Source organism: Sinocyclocheilus grahami, unplaced genomic scaffold, assembly GCF_001515645.1.
Source record: "Sinocyclocheilus grahami isolate Dianchi unplaced genomic scaffold, SAMN03320097.WGS_v1.1 scaffold1176.1, whole genome shotgun sequence".
NCBI classification, from domain to species: domain Eukaryota; kingdom Metazoa; phylum Chordata; class Actinopteri; order Cypriniformes; family Cyprinidae; genus Sinocyclocheilus; species Sinocyclocheilus grahami.
In genome coordinates, this window is record NW_015506355.1 from 535,776 (window position 1) to 554,127 (window position 18,352).

Consider the following 18,352-nt stretch of genomic DNA (forward strand, 5'->3'; position numbering starts at 1 on the left):
TGGAATCAATCCTAAAACAGCATGTAAGCAACATATACCATAAAGACGTCATAAAGAAGAAGAGTTTATTACTGTGGCTACTCATTTCAAAGTATTTAAAGTTGTGTTTATGTAATCTTCTTGTTTCTGATGTTGAGAAATGAACATTGATATTCATCGGAAACCATTCTTTCCGATGAATATCAATGTATAAAACACAGTGCTGCAATAACAAAGTTATGACGCCATTAAAATTATTCCATTATAATAATTAGAACGAGATACAGGGGTAGATATTTATGCGGATATGGTGTACACCTACCAAACACAATCAAGTGTTCACACACACACACACACACACACATACACACACACACACACAATGGCCAAAGATAATGAACAGCAGAGGTAGAGGGATTCTACAGAAAGCATGAGAGGGAATTAGAGTCCTGTGAGCTGAAGTGCTCTACTCGAGAGCTCCACAATGGCAGCCCACCCTTGCCTGTGGCACTGAGAAGGTTGTTTCCTGGGCAACAGAGAGCTGAGAGCAGGGCATCAGTCTCTGAAGTGTGTATGAAGAGCTGTGTGCCCAAGCCAATAGTTCACCTCAGGAACAAAAACACTGATGGAGTCACACACACACACACACACACACACACACACAATTTTAGTAGGATGTAGCCATTTCAAAAACTAAGCATTTACTTCTGCACCCAGCAGCAGCAACCCTATAAACATGTCAAAATGTCTAAAACACTGTGGAACACTGTTGGTGGATTGACTCAAAAAATTGTTGAGCTAATACAACAAAGGCTGAATGCGGAAACTTAAATTTCATTGTGTAGTTAATTTAAATAAATAAATAAATGATACATAGGGAAGCAATATGGCAACTCTATCTTTAGCATAACAATGGTAACATTAGCAGGTTTATGATTATTAACAGAGAAGATAATTTGCCATTTTTTACATCGACACTACCTTTCAAAAGTTTGGGGTCTGTAAGATTTTTGTAATGTTTTTGAAAGAAGTATGTTATGATCACCAAGGCTACATTTATTTAATCAAAAATACAGTAAAAACAGTAAAATTGTACAATATTATTATAATTTAAAATAATGGTTCCCCTTCAGGAACTTGAGCTGCGTCGAAACATTATGGGAACGCCTTCACCACGCTCTGAATCACGTGTGCAATCAGTCCAATGGATGGGCGAGACGTCACAGGCGGGGTGATGTAGCATCCAGGAAGCTTAAAAGCACGTGCGGTGGATACAGCGGCAGCTTTCTGTCATTCCGCAAGCGCTCTGTGTGTGTGTCAGTCTCTATCCATTTGTGAGTCTTATTTAGTGTTGTCTGTCCCTCACTATAAACCATGAGGAGTCGAGTGATAAGACAAAACACTTGGGCGAGAGCATACAACGTTTCAGACTGTGTGTTTCTCCCTACTACATTACGGGTGGGGATACACACAGTCTGTGCGTTGTCTACTTGGGAGGGAAGCACGCATAGTCAGCTCTCGATGGAGTTGACTGGCCGCATTACATGCGTCTACCGCTGCATACGCTTCTTTCTCCCAGACCTAAGAGATTGCCATGTGTTACACGGAGGTGGTCTCTTACATCAACCACCAGGGACGCTCTCGCAGTTCACATCCCTGGGCATCTCAATATGGGAGCAGACATCCTGTTGAGGCAGGGGCTGAGGCCCGGGGGATGGAGGCTTCACCCCGAGGTGGTGAAGCAGATTTGGAGAGTTTTTGGCGAGGCTCAGGGGGACCTGTTTGCGACACAGGAGACATCGCACTGTCCGCTCTGGTTCTCTCTGACTCATCCAGCTCCTCTCGAACTGGACGCTATGGTACAGACTTGGCCGAGGCTTCATCTGTATGCCTTTCCCCCGATTGCTCTGCTCCCGGGAGTTCTGGAGAGAGTACTCTGGGATGGGGTCCGTCTACTGCTAGTGGCTCCTTTCTGGCCGGGCCGAGTATGGTTCTCGGACCTGGTGTCCCTTCTCGACGGCTCTCCATGGGAGATTCCCATCAGGAGGGACCTCCTCTCTCAAGCGGGGGGCACCAGTGTTCACTCACGCCCGGAGCTGTGGAAGTTGTGGGTGTGGCCCCTGAGGGGGCACAACTCGTAGCTTCCAGTCTCTCAACCGAGGTTGTTGAGACCATCCTCCAATCCAGAGCTCCCTCAACGAGGAAACTGTACGCCTTGAAGTGGAAGCTTTTCACTTCTTGGTGCAGAGACCACCCGCTCGACCCAGTTAACTGCCCAGTTGGTACAGTGCTGGAGTTCCTGCAGGCCCGATTCTCTGCAGAGTTGATCCACTCCACCTTGAAGGTCTACGTGGCAGCCATTGCGGCCTACCACGCCCCTTTTGGTGGTCAGTCAGTGGGCAGACACCCCCTAGTTACATGTTTCCTGAGGCTGAGGCCTCCAGTACGATCTTGCGTCCCCCCGTGGGACCTGGCTGTGGTGTTAGAGGCTCTCTGTAAACCTCCTTTCGAGTCTATAGAGGAGATATCTGATCATCATCTTACTATTAAGACTATCTTCCTTCTGGCGATTTCTTTTCTAAAGAGAGTTAGGGATCTGCAGGCCCTCTCTGTGGCCTCTTCTTACCTAGACTTTGCGCCCGGTCTGGCCAAAGCGTTTCTCTACCCTCGAATGGGTTATGTACCTAAAGTTCCCTTCTCTACACCACGGCCTGTCGTACTCCAGGCCTTCTGTCCTCCTCCCTTTCGGGAGCCTAACCAGCAGAAGCTTAACTGTATGTCCACATACGTCCACAGAGCTGCCCTGTGGAGAAGGGCGGACCAACTGCTAGTGTGCTATGGTCCCCCCAAGAGAGGTCTTCCCGCTACTAAACAGACCCTCAGCCGGTGGATAGTGGATGCCATTTGCATTTTTTATGAGTCCTCTGATTTCCTCTCGCCCTTGGGGGTCAAGGCTCAATCTACCAGAAATGTGGCCTCCAAGGCCTTTCTGGCAGGTGTTTCTATGCAGGGCATCTGCAAAACTGCGGGTTGGTCCACACCCCTAACGTTTGTCAGGTTCTATGGCCTCGATATCCGAGCCACTCCGGGCTCTTCTGTTCTCTCGCCCTAGCTGTGCTCTTCCACACTAGGCACGGATTTGTAAGTCTAGTGGCTTGGGCATACTCTTTCCCATAGTGTTTCAACACAGCTTGAGTTCCTGAAGGGAAACGTCTCTAGGTTACGCATGTAACACTGGTTCCCAGAGGGAACGAGACGCTGCGTCTCAGTGTCATACTTCCGGCATCTCTGCAAGCGTTTGCTTCATTTCCCAGAAGCTGCCGCTGTATCCACTGCACGTGCTTTTAAGCTCCCTGGTCGATTCGTCACCCCACCCATTACATCTCGCACATTCATTGGACTGATTACACGTGATTCAGAGCGTGGTCACGCTGAAGGCGTTTCCATAGCGTCTCGACACAGTGTCTTGTTCCCTTGGGGAACCAGGGCTACATGCGTAACCTAGAGACGTTTACTGTTTTAATAAATTTTTTAAATATAATTTATTTTTGTGGATTTTCAGTAGTCAGTACTATCAACGTTGACAGCTGTGATGCTTATTTTTTGCGGAAACTGTAGAACATTCTTTTTCAGATTGTTTTTTTAAGTTAAAAAGTAAGTTAAAAAGAGCAGCATTTATTTAAAGCATACTGTTTTACTGTCACTTTTAATGTATTATAATGCAGAATAAAATTATATATATATATATATATATATATATAGACTCAGTCAGGTCCTGGTGTTCCATTACATTTTTTATAGTAGGACATTCCGATTTCAGAGTTGAATTGAATGCAGATACCAATATTCATGTTTATTGTTAAGTTATATGCTGTGCAATACTTTAATAATGAAATACTCTTCAAATGGCAGCACAGTAACTACTATTCACCATAGCCTACACCAGGGGTTTTCAAACCTGTCCTGGAGGACCCCCAGCCCTGCACATTTTGTATGTCTCCCTCATCTAACACACATGATTCCATTCATCAGCTCATTAGTAGAGACTGCAAGAACTAAATTGGGTGTGTCTGATTAGGGAGACATACAAAATGTGCAGGGCATGGGGTCCTCCAGGACAGGTTTGAAAACCACTGGCCTACACTACATATTGTAAGTTCAAACAAAAAGGTAGAATTTTGCATGCTAATGAGCGCTACTGCTAGCTAGTAATAATAATGAAATTCAGTTATGTTGATATGTAATTTCACTGCATTGTAATCAGTATTTGATTTTACAGTTTATTTTACTCTTAGCAAAACAAATTTTCAATGTTGGACCACTGTCTACAATTGAATTAAAGGAACAGTTCACCCAAAAATGAAAATGTTGTCATCATTTACTCACCCTCATGTTGATCCAAACCTGTACACATTTTTTCTTCTGTTGAACACAAAAGAAGATATTTTGAAGAATTATGAAGAACCAAGCAGTTGATGGTCCCCACAGAATTCCATAGTAGGGAAATAAACACAATGGAAGTCAACTGTTTGATTACCAGCATTCTTCAAAATATATTCTTTCATGTTCAACATTAGCAAGAAACTAATTTGGTTTGGAACAACATGAGGGTGAGTAAATGATGACAACATTTTCATTTTGGGATGAACTATTCAGCGATTTTTTTTTTTTTCAGATATAATTTTCTAGATACTTACAAGACAGACAGATAAGCTGAAAATGAAACGTCTGAATGTCTACACAAAACAATCAATGTCCTGACCTTCGAATCAGTATTCAGGACCCGTCTGGTTTATTCTCTTCCTTTTGTATGTATTATAGATCTTTAAATTAAATTTTCCTCACCAGAAAGTTTTGCCAACAGCACTGTGTTTAAAGCACTAAAAATTCCCACAGCAAAATCTTGACACCAGTCTTTCACTTTGACACATAACATTCACTGTCACATGCTTCCCTTTGAAAATGTCCTACCTTTTTTCAAAGAGGGAACGTGTCATTGTCATCTTTTGCCTCTCTTGTTTACTTATTTATTTTGGATCTGAGTCGGACTACATTACCTTCCATCCAGAGTTGCGAAGTAGCACTTTCACACACATATTTCTCTTTAACACACACGCGCGAATGCACAAAAACTGTCACCTTCCACACGCTCTGTCAATGGGGACTGCATTAGAAAGCAAGATAAATATTTATAAGCCTTCTAGAAATTTCCAAGATGTTGGTGGTAAAAACATCTTTCTTTCTCTATCCTGCTAATACTCACATAGACACACATCAGTATATTAGATAAACAGGCTCTCACTAGAGCTGACATTCTTAAGGAGTTCAGTGCCAGCAGAGACGTGTTTAAGCACTTCTCATGCACTCATGTCCTGTAATGATGTGCTTAAAGAGAAGCAAAACCATCACTCATTCTCAACTGTTAACTCAATGAAGTCCTGCCATATATACATGCACACGCAAAATAGCTCTTGAATTATATAACGAAGGTCAAAATGCTCTTATGCTTCTGGAAACTCTTAAATGAATGATGTCTGACTAAACTTTGTTTCTAGCCGTAAGTCAAGATATTGTCAAATTATACTGCATATGTATTGTTAAGAATGTCATATACTTTAGAGGACAAAATGTATTTCCATATATTTAAAAATTTTCTTAGTTAATTACAAAATGCGTGTGAGAACAGACAGAAGAAAAAGAACTGTAGCATGTATCAAAAATGTCAGGCAATTCCACAGATACATAATACTATTCATAGGATCTCTCAAAATGACCTTTAACTTGACAAGAAGAGTAAATGTGCTTGAACTGATATCAAAGGCAGATCTCTGATAGAACAGGATATTTCCACTCAGAGTAGAATTCCAACATATTAAAATGGATTTAGACAGATGTTTATCATTTTGGGGGCAGTCGTAGCTTGTAACCTGAAGGTCACGGGTTCGAGTCTCAGGTCCGGCAGGAATTGTCGGTGGGGGGAGTGAATAACCAGCGCTCTCTCCACCTTCAATACCACGACTGAGGTGAGACCCTTGAGCAAGGCACCGAAACCCCAACTGCTCCCTGGGCGCTGCGGCAATATGGCTGCCCACTGCTCCAGGTGTGTGTGTTCACTACTGTGTGTGTGCACTTGGATGGGTTAAATGCAGAGCACAAATTCCAAGTATGGGTCACCATACTTGGCCACACGTCACTTCACTTTCACGTTAATGTTGCCGGTATGTGCACTTCAGTGACAAGCTTTATTCGGAGGTGAAATGAAAGCAGGGCACTATATAAATTAAATGTTCATGATATATCTGTTTTGTCTTTTTGGCAAAAAAATAAATACATATAAAATACATATAAAAATAATAAATTAAAATTAAATTAAATTAATTAAAATTAAATTAATTAAAATAATGTATGTTTTTGAAAGAATGCTCACCAATGCTCAACCAATTATTTGATTTTATATACAGTATATAAAGCCAAATGTTGTTACAATTAAATATTGCTGTTTTCTATTTTAATATTTTATTATGCAGTTAATTTCTGTGATGGTAATGTGAATTTTCGACAACCATTACTCCAGTCTTCAGTGTCACATTTTCAGCTGCATACAGTTCACAGAAATTACTCCACCAATAAAACACAGACATTCCATTCGCTGAGTAGAAAAGGTCCTGACATTTATGGGAATTTTCCAGCTGAATAAAAGCGGCCAGACATCTTTGTGCATTCACCGCTGAGGCTCAGGCAGTCGCAGTGACATTGAACATCGTAATAAGAGCTTTTCAATAGTGAGCAAGAGCGAACGAGCTGTGCCTCATCAGCACAATGATAATAGCTCTCTTTTCATCCAAATTATAATTACACATTAATAGAGTGTATAAAAGCAAAGCCATTCACTTGTGCTCTCATGAAAACATTAAGCATTTTGTCGTTCCCCTGGTTGGGCTGAGTCAGATACATAGAGTAAATGTACACGCATTTCTAGAGTCTCTCTCTTTCATAGACTTCACTGGCCAATGGCATTCAAATTGCCTATTATTGTCTTGCTGGTGCTTTGTTGGAGATTAATCGCAGACATTCAAAACTCAATGAGACACATCTGCAAACATTATACAGGACAGTTGAAGCCAATCAGGATTCAGAAAGAATGGGTAATCGGGAGATGCAGTTTATGTCAAGCGCTAGATAACACTAAAGCAGAAAGGGTGATATAAAGACGGGAAGGTTAGAGAAAAGTAAAAAAAACAATAATTCTAGGACAAGGTGAGCATATCCCATAGTGCACCAGGGGAATGAGCACATCTCCTCTGAGAAATCGCCAAGTTCTGTTTTCCTCCTCTATGAAGGACAATAAGACATGTATGTATTGCTCTCGAGAAGAAAAGAAAAAAAAACAATAGAAGAAAACATTACAGAGTGATTACTACCACATGATTTATGGTGTCTAGGCAGGTACATATTTTTCTCTGCTGTTACTATTCTAGTCACAAAGACAGCAATGTTTTGAAAGCGTCAGTGTTTACACTCTTCAGGAAGTCAGTCTACCTAAAATTGACTTTGCATGTTATACTGAGAAAGGAGACGCTATCTTAACAACCTTTCAACTTAAAAGTTGAATTGATTAAATGCGTGTTAAACTCAAGTGTGCAAACATTAACAGTTCAATCGATCTCTTCCTGAAGTGAGGGTGTGTATGTGAGGGTCTCTGGCTCTAGCGTGGGCACACCCCTGGAGAACCTCAGCCAGATCGGACTGAGCTCCGTCTCTCGGCCTCATGCTAATGAGCCTTTCAGTGTGTGGGGTGTCCTGTGATATGCACACAATTTCCACTTAAAAGCAGAGAGAAACTGCTCTGCCCTTTCCACTTAATGAGATGTTAACCTGTCTGCTCCCCCTGGACCCACCCCACTCCACTCGCATCCTCTCCCGCTCTGCAATTCTTTCCAGTTAGTTTATTTTTAGAGAGAAGAAGGAGCGGGTCACCTCTAGCCCCCTCACTCCACACACACACTAGGTTCACTCAGGGGATGGGGCATTGTTGTCTTTAGAAAAAGTGTAATTAATTAATTCAACCTGGTAATTAAGCATTTGCTTGGTAAACAATACATTTAAGTGCCTTTGGAAAGCACTCTGGTGTCCTGAAGGACCTCGGCTCTTGGTCTGTAGTTCACTGCCTGCATAAAAGAGAATTAAAACCAGCACAATAACAAACATTTAGAGCCTTTTAGACATGCATATAGTTTACACTGTCATGCTAATTACACTGGCGCCATGTCTCAGGTAAAAAAAAGGTCTTTCCTGAGCACAGGTCATGTCACAAGGGAGTTTACAAAGCATTAGGTACTAAACTGAAAGTTTAAAGACTTGATTCTGATACTTCTTTTGTTGAAATGTGTTTAGATATTATGGGCAGAACACAGGCAAATGCTTTGTTGAGAACATAAACGCTGTGTGATCATCCCCATGTGTGACATTAATGCCCAGCTAAATATTAAATCTCTTTTATGAGCCATAAGGAGAAATTAATGTGCAACACTGCGAGTTAACTAAAACAAAAACAGACTAACAACCAGTGTAAATAATTAGCTAATTAATATTGTAATGATGGTCTGAGCTTATTGTTCTAACTATAATAAATAAGATGATACAATTTGATATCACAATCAAAACTGACTAGAAAAATCCTCTTCCTTAATATTTAAAAATGAATGGACATGCAACAATCTTGCATAAAGAATGCTGTCATAAATTAAAGCTAAATATTTACGTTTAAAACCTAAATGTATTCAAATAATATCATTAGAGTAAAACATAATATAATATGATATTAATAATCCATTTTATTACTAGAAAAATAAAATGAACAAATTATATGTGCAAATGCAATTAAAAGACGGAAAGAATCAAAATAAAAAAGGTAGTAAAATAATACTGCAGACAAAAAAAGCTGATGTTATGAAATGCAAGAGATTTGGTGTCATGATACTAAATATATGCTACCTAAAAAAAAATTTTTTTTTACATTTAAATAAAATACAATTATTTATACATGTACATATTTAAAGGTATGTCCTAATTATTAAAAAAAATACTGTACACCTTATATTCATAAATCTTTAATCTTAATCAGAATAAAGTCTAAGGCTTTGACAAATATTGTATTAAAATCAATATAAGAAAAAAAAAAGAGCTATAAACAAAGTAAAAAAGAGTTCCTAGGACTGGAAGTGAGAAACTACTTTCTAAAATCTCAAAGAGATAAGTGCAATATACACACATTTTTCATTCTTATGAAAGATGGAGGAATATAGAAAAGCAGTTACGCACTTCAAAAAGAGCCTGAGAATAGACGTGTTGGGCAGCTGCCTTTCATTTGGATTTTTTCACCTTTGTTTCAATCCGTAGTTTAAGAGCGTCCAGCTGCAGAGTTCTTCAGCAGGTGCCATCTTCTTAAAAGCATTGGAAAGTGTTAAAACTGCTACTCTACAGTGTCTCATGTTCTATTCCTGTAGCGCCAATCCAGCTGCTGGAGTTCACACAGGTGTGGGAGTGTGTGCACGAGTGTGAACTCTACAGCTCAACTCTATAGCACTGAATATGCCATAATCCATCGCTATCTTTCTCCAATACTGTGCATTCTCGTTTTGTTTGCCAGTTTGATACATGCTGATGCTCTTAGCAAATATAAACTCATCAGCCAGTTCTGATCGTACAGAGAGTGGCTTAAACCTTAAAGGGATAGTTCACCCAAAAATGAGCCAACTATAATTTACTCACCCTCATGTTGTTCCAAACCTCAATGACTTTCTTCTGTGGAACATAAAAGGAGTTGTTCACATATTGTTGTACACGATACTTTTGTATGGCTTCAGAAGACACAGAATATAATTTACATATCTTATGAACTACATTTGTCATGATTTTTTAGTTTACTTACATTGGATGGAAAAGAACGGTCATGATATTTAGAAAAAAAACATATTTGCTTTTGTGTTCGACAGAAAAAAAAAAAAAAAAAAAAAGACATTTGCTTATTGCAAAAACAACATCAAACTTTAAGGTGGTTCTGAAGAAGTGGATACAACTGTACTAAACTGTAGTGATAAAACTGGTGACAAATGCCAGTTTAATAGCAAAAATAACAATATTAATAAATAAAACATTTTAAGAACGTTAATTAGCTATTAGTTTTGTCATATGTAAATTACACCTAAATTATATTCTAAGATTTTGTTTTATGACAAAAACGTTAAAATAAAAAATAAAAAAATAAACTTCAAATAAATGTTATTTATTGTTTATTTATCATTATTGTTTATTGATATGTATTTATTATTTAAAATAATGCTGAAAAATGCATCAGTTTTCACAAAAACACCAAGCTATTTTAATAAAATTAAATATTACTGCTTGTCACGAATCCGGTCCATGAACTTTCCTTTTCATTGACTCTCGCACCACACAAACTGTTGCATAGCACCCCGGACTACATTTCCCATCATGCATTACTGATTGCACTCAGCACGAATTGCACACACCTGTTTACACTGATTGCACCCAGCTGTTTCATATCACTCCCTCACTATATAACACTCACTCTTATCCCTTCCCTCTGCCGAGTAGTGTTCCGCATTTATCACTCCCCTAGCGATAGCGACTCTACAGAGCCCTCGTTTGTTGCCTTAGCCTTAGCCCTAGTCATTTGCCTTAGCCTTAGCCCTAGTCGATTGCCTTAGCCTTAGCCTTAGCCCTAGTCATTAGCCTTAGCCTTAGCCTTCCCGGTTTCTGATCTTCGCCTGGTTCCCTGGATTCTCCCCTTTCGTCTTGCCCCTTTTGACTCAGTCTGCCGATCGTCGACCTGCGCTAGCCCTAGGACGATTCTTGTGTTTTGCCCTCCATATACCTGTTTGCCATCTGACCTATGCCTGCTGTATGACCACGTCTCTGTCTTCTCCACAAATAAAGCTTGCACATGGATCCGCAAGTCTCACGTCTCGTCAGCCCCGTAACACTGCTTTTGAGTATTTTTCAATAAAATGTAAAAAAAAATTATAATAATAAAAAAATGATACAGACTTCAAACTTTGTGTATTTTACTCGCTATTTTATACTTTCCAAAAAATTAAAATACTCTACACTTAAAACTTCCAAAAACCTCTATGGTGGCAGGCAGATTTTTTTTAAAACGGCAGTTTTGAAAATAAAACTTCTGCTATTTTGGAAGTTATTCATTTAGATTGTCCGAGGAAAATTTGTAAAATAGATTTACAAAATATCAATGTGTGATGTCTTTGACTTTCAGTGACTCTCTCCCTCTCTCACACACACAAACCCCCTCATTGAGCTCACAGTTTGGGATCTGTTCAAATGCTGTCTCGCCTTTCACATAATTTGCCCTTTTGCAAAGGCACTAGGTAAGAAAGCAACACAGATAAGTGGAATAATGGAGAGATTGAAATAAAGAGAGCGAGACAGTAGCGTTAACGGTGTAATTGAGAGAGAAGTGCTGATAAGAGCTCAACTCAGCCGTCGCACCCTAAACCAGTGTCCTGTTTCATCCCTCCCCTCCTCTCCTTTATTCCCCTCTCCTCCGCTTCTTTCTCTCCTGCTCTGCTCTGCTGACTACATGCTACTGGAGTTAACTGATAACTTGACGGCTCCATTGACTGACTCCATCTAGGCGATGTTGGTCTATTTTCCCCCCCTTTCATCTTTTCTTTTCTTGAAAGTGTGTGCGAGTTCACTTCGAATACAAGGAGCTCTTTGTTGACGTGTACTGTACATGTACACCGAAACCTTTATGCCAAAACAGGTATAGAATTTGCTTTCTGCCTGAGAGTAACCCACAAGAATAATGTCCCACTTAACAGTGAAACACTCCTTCAGCGGGTCATTCCTGTAACCTAAACATTTGTAAGGGATGGAGGCCTCCACCGGGGTTCAGGTCCACCAGCTGGTATTTAAAGGGTGGAGGGCGAACGAGGGAATGATCTGAGGAGAAAGCTGGGTATCAATGCTCACAGGGGTTTGTAGTTTGTTCTGTTTATTTATCCACTCTCCTGCCCTCGCCCGTGTCTCTTTCTCTCTCCCTCTGTGTGTCTCCTGCCCTCCAGGCTGGGCAGGTTATGTCTGTATGAGCTAAGAGAGGAAGGAGAGGAAAAGCTGACTTTAGCCAGACAAGGTTAATTCTGTTTTCCTTTCCTCTGTCACTGCCAAGAGAGGGAAAGAAAGGAGGAAAGACAGAAGAACACAAGATAAAACAAACAATAGAACAGACAAAAACAGAAAACCGAAGTTCTGTATAGGAAAAACAGCAAAATTTTGATTTGGATGAGCTGCATTCAATGCAATGCACCTTTTAACCGTTACTTGGTGTTTATTCTATTTATTAACGTTACTATTTTTAAACATAATATTTTATTATGTTGCCATTTCTGCCATTTTGTTAAAACAATTAGGCTCATGACTAAGAACACCACCTACCATAATTATTTACCAAAAACTAAGTTCAAGTTTTCATTTAGCTAAAAACTGAAATCAAAAATAAAATTTTGGTAATTGCATTTGGGTAACTAAACTGGGTATGCTGTGGGTATACTTTTTACATAGTGAACTTTCATTACAGAAGTGTTGTATTTTATTTTTTTTGTACCATTACCATCAATTACCATCACTAGTAAAATAACTAAGATGATTTCTCATGGCATATTTATATTGCAAATGAAAGCAATGGAATATTTATGTAGCAAAAAGAAAGAAAGAAATGTGCAATTATCCTTGATTATTTGTACAAAGATGGGACAATTTGTTTTGATTATTGAACTCATCTCTCAAATGATATGCCACAGTCACAGTCATTCTATGAGAAGTGACGTTTATGGCAGAGCTAATGTCAGTGTGTGCCAGTCATGTCTAATACAGTTTGACTGAAAACAGTTTTACAGGAAGTTGATCTGGACCAGCTCAGATGAAATTATATCAATATAGCATAAATAAGGCATGGTATGTACTGTCATATTTGAACTCTAAAAGGAAATTACATCAGAACTGCTTGATACATTTTGGGTAGAGCAGAAGAGTTTTTTTTTTTTTCTGCATTGGGAAGCTTGGTGTTTTAGCCGTGCATAAAATAAAGAATCAGAGATAGTGTCTAGTCACTATTAAAAAAATTATAAATCAGGACAAATAAATGACTCATGCCCGAGTCTTCTGAAGTCATGTGATAGCTTTGTGTGGGCAGAAAAACTGAAATTTAGGTTGTTATTCATGGGAAAATTCACAATAATCCAAGTTTTACTCTCCATGGAATTTTGGCATCAATACTGACAAAATTTACATTTATGCATTTGGCAGATGCTTCAATCCAAAGCAACTTGCAAGAGTGTCATGCTCTACTGTTCGAGCTACAGGAATGACATGTCGACGTGTCTTTATTTAAAGCTTTGGCGGAGAAAGAATATGACTGAAAACAAGTATGTTTAAGTCTGTTCTTCACACTAAGCTACTGTATAATGTGGTATTACAGGAAATAATGCACAAATCAGACAGATAGCGTTTACAGTTTTGTAGCCGTCCTTGGAAAGAGCTGCATACAAAATTCTCTTTTTGTGTTGCATAGATGACATGAGGGTGAGTAAATAATGACAGCATTTTTATTTTTGGATGACCTACTCTATTAACTGTGCTGTGAATTACTTGTTAAGAGGGAAAGCTTAATGCCAGTTTCACTGATTTGCTGTGCTGATAAGCAATCGATCCATCAATTAGTCCGCTTTCTCTGTTCCCAGCCCTCTGCTTGATCTAATGTCAACAGGAACCACGTGTGATGCAGTTGATGAGAATGTCACATATGAGCTGAACTACTGAGATACAGATCTGGACAGAAATCACAGGGTGGTATCCTAGACCTACATGACACTGCCCTCTTAATGACAACTCCGGAACAATTCCCAGAATGGGAAGAGACTTAAATGCTTGTCACTGACCTTACTTTGAATGATTCACCCATATTTGAGCTTTTCATCCATTTATTTATTTATCAAAATGTCATAACTTGGCTACTCACTTGTGCAAGCTTGACTTTAAAGTTCACTATCATGTCATTTGAAAGCTGTATAACTGACTTTTCTTTGTAAAACACAAAATAATAAAATAAAATATTTCAAAGAATGTTTCAATTGTTTTGTCCATATAAAGTCAAAGCAGTCCAAAGAAACACTGAGGCCCATTGACTTCTACTGAATGGAGAGAAAAAAAATCAAAATATCGGAATGTATTCTCTTTAATACATGTCTAGAAATTATCTTTAATATGTAGTTTGATTAAAAGGAGCTAAACTAATTCTCATCTCTCTGTAATTGTTGTAAAGACGTTTCAAACAATATAAAAGGAGGACCTGGGTTTAAGAATAAAAAAAAAAAAAGAATTGTAATGGTCAATAAAACGGTAGACAGAAACCACAAAAAGAGAAAATAGATGACTGAACGTATGCACGGCGTACCGTATTCTTCTGCATCTGTTTGGGCCTTGTGTTTTCATTCTGTCAGCGAAAACAATGGTGCAGAAACAGACCCGTATGAAAACGACAGCTATATTTACCCAGCATTCTATCATATAGACACACGGCACATTCCTCAGCAGTGCTTTTGTCATAGTTGGCACACATATCAGCGGCACAGGCTGTTTTCTCAAACTTGGGGAAAAAGAGAGAGGAAGTAAAGTACAACTGAAAACAATGACATTACAGAGGGAGAGAGAGATGAAGGGCCGAGGCTTGAGGGAGTGATGTGGATTTCAACAGGAGGGAGAGGAAGGTGTTTAACTGTGCTCCTGCAGATAAGCAGTGATTAAAGAGCATACCGGAACACTGCATGTGTCGGCGCAGTCAAGCTTGCTCTTCTGTCTTCATTGGCCTAATGGTTTCACTCGGGTCTCGTTGGGAGAATGATGCCGTTTCAACATGAAACTCCAGATGTTCCAATCTGAAACTCTCTCCTGGCCTGAGAAAACCTGAGGGAGGCAACAGAAAAAAGCAGATCATCAGAAAACTAATGACGGCGTGTCAGAACACAGCTGCGACCCGTGAACTCTTAATTGCTTAACTCTTTCCTATTCGCCCCACCTCAATTACCCCAGCAAATTGCACATGATTGAATGAGTGAAGCTCACAAACAAGCAAAAAAAGCTTCTTATTTTTATTCCGCCCCATCATTACACTTCCTTCCGATTATTTTCACTCTCGACTAGATTGGAAACGATGTGTTTGAAGTAGTCCTGCTGAAGGCTGAGGCAGCTGTTCTGAGGTGGCCTAAATTCTTTCAAGGATGTTACCACACACACATTCATTAATGCACGTGAACGCATTCTGACCCATGCAGAAATTATAGTTTGCGGCCAATGTGCATTACATAATTACTTTAGAAAAGTGTGTTACTTTTTCAAAATACAGGTAATACTCCTCAAAGCCAACCATAGAGCTTCAGCCAACTAACATTGAGAAAGGTGATTATTTAATATAAACATAATTATTCTCAATTTAAAAATAACAATATTGTGTTTTTTTTATGAGTGATGCAACGTAGGTTACTGAACTTCATCACTGACCATCCAGCATAATGTTTGAGTTTGCCAGACTCCATTATAAAATAATACTGCTGCTAGGGATAGTTCCCCCAAAAATGAAACTTCTGAATTAAAAAAAAAAAAAAACATACAGGTTTGGATTTGGGATGAAGTGGGGGTGAGTGAATGACAACATAATTTTTTATTTTTTTGGGTGAACTTACCAGGCAAGGTAATTGTTCAGTTAAATAAGAAAGAAGCAAAGACAGACACAGTTAATGGGTTGAAGTCATTAAAATAACAAATCCATGTTTGTTTCAAAGGGCCGACGATAAAAAACACAGAGAGTTGAAACTTTTCCTGCATTAAATAAACACTGAAAAACAGAAGTTGCGGCTGTGCAAACAAACGTTTGGCTAGAGATATGGACTGATGAAAGATAAGAGTGTTTCAAGTTCACACCGGTTTTCAAGCTGTTTGTTTCTTTGCCTCGGAGTTTGAAAGAAAGCACTGTATGACTGGAGACATGGCACAAGAACAAGACACGTTCATGATGATTGATCAGAATCACATTATGCATATATAAAAATGCTTAAAAAAAATGTAACTTGTATGTGCTCTATCTAAAATATTCCCACATTTATCTTATTCCATAGTCGACAGATACAGGATTTGCTGATGCTAGTTCAAGAGATGTGTTACTAATTTAAAAAAGAAAAAAAAATCTGACCTTTTTTTAGTAACTTACTCATAAAGACAGTTAGTTCCTTAATGATTCAGTGTTTTGAACGAATTAGTTAAATTAGTGATTCAATGACTCACTCAAAAGCAGTCACATGTATAGTTTCTAAATTTAATGTTAATTGACTAATGCTGCATACACGCCATGTTGTAATAATTGTAATTTCGAGATGACAACACGTGACGTTCTACTTGGAGCTGTTCACACCCTTGTACTCGGAACTATGGCAATGGAAATGCTTAAACATAGCGCCTAATGAATTTAAGGTTGTCAGGTGGGCTACAAGTTCTACGAGGACATGAACGCTTTTTACAAATTGGTATCTCGTAATCACGGTAATTACGATATGGCGTGAACACACCATAACTCGTAAAGACAGTTACTTGTCGCCACCTACTGGTTTAACTATGCAATCTGCTCAATGAGTCATTAAAAAAAATCATTCTGAAATGCTCAATCACAGACAATGCTGCCTCCATGTGAGTCTGGGAAACTCATACCTTCGGGTTTTTAGGACATCACACATTTAAGTTGCAAACATGACACCAAATCAAAACAAAATAATGATATAATGAACAATAAACTGCAAAAAAAAGAATGTACTCAGAACTTGTTAGTGAGACATAACCGACTTGATGGGCACAAAACAGTGAAGTCTCAGTGCTGCCGCTCATCCAGTCAGACAGGAACAGACTGTTTCTGTAAAACCCATTAACATTATCAGAAATTACATTATAAACTAGACATGGAATTTTATTTTCTTATCTCAAAATTAGTCCTGTAAAATCATATATTTTTAAAACAGAGACTTCTACAGTTAGATTTTTCCCCTGCAGCACATTTCTAAGTACTTAAACTGACAGTTTTACATCTTACCTCACGTTACAACACCTCTCTATGACCAAGCAGAAAATAAAAAAGATTGTGTGAGAGAGATGTGGTTAGATCTCAAAGTCAGAGGACTGCATTCCAATTATGATATATGTCTGTAGAGATTGCTGTCTGCTGATAGAAATTAATATTCCTGGTGGCATGTGAAGCTTCAGACAAACTGTCTGGGCGAGGTGATTTGTCACAGATCTTTTCACACACCGTTCTGAAAAGTAGTTCAGAGAAAAGGTAAAGAAGTTCAGACAAAGGAAGAAGACAGAAAAAAGATGCTGAAGAGTGTGAGTTGCAGAAAGAAGTGTTTCATGTGGCAAAGAGAGACGGCGAGAGATAGAGGAAGGTGGATACAGATACTAATAGCTATGTGACTCCCTTGACGGCTCAGTGGTGGTAATCCCTGTTAGTCCACAAACTGATACTGCAAGAATATCTGCGCACGCACACACACACACACACACACACACACACACACATAAAGCCTGCATTATGCTTTCTGAAGCAGCTTACATCTATGTGTGACTGACAGCTCTGGCTCTTCCTGGTTCCCCTATGTTGTCATTTACTTTGGCCATCTAAAGCTCCAGGAGACATCATCCTCCATACAGACCTGGAGATAAACTCATCCCTCTATACTTACACCTCTCTTTCTATAGGCAGCCACATCCCTCTCTGTCTCTACATAGACTTACTCTCTCCAAAACTTCTGGCGAACCGCACAGTATAAGCTCTTTTTCTCACACACTCTTTCACAAGCCAAAATGCTGGTAGATATTGAAGAGAACATAACTGAGAATGAAGACATATGTACTCTATAGAGAGATATACTGTATAAGCTGTTTCAAAACCAAGCTGCCTACCAAACACAAATCAAGGAGATTTGAAGAATGTTCAAATCCGCTCTTTTTTTATACAATCAAAGCATTAATCACACAGTGCTCTTGACTACTTGTTTCTGATTGGTCAGTTGTGGTATTAATATAAACATAAATATTTATAAAAATGTATGATTGCTCAGGACAAAACTTAAAAATCATTCAGAAGAAAAAAGTACCAGTAAGAAACTAATATGGCTGGATGAAAGTTCCTAAAATAGAGAAGGACAAGTAGCTTTCGATTTACAGATTAATAAACGTATTATGCTAGGCAGATTTTTTATTTATTTATTTAGTTTGAAGCTCTACTTAAAAA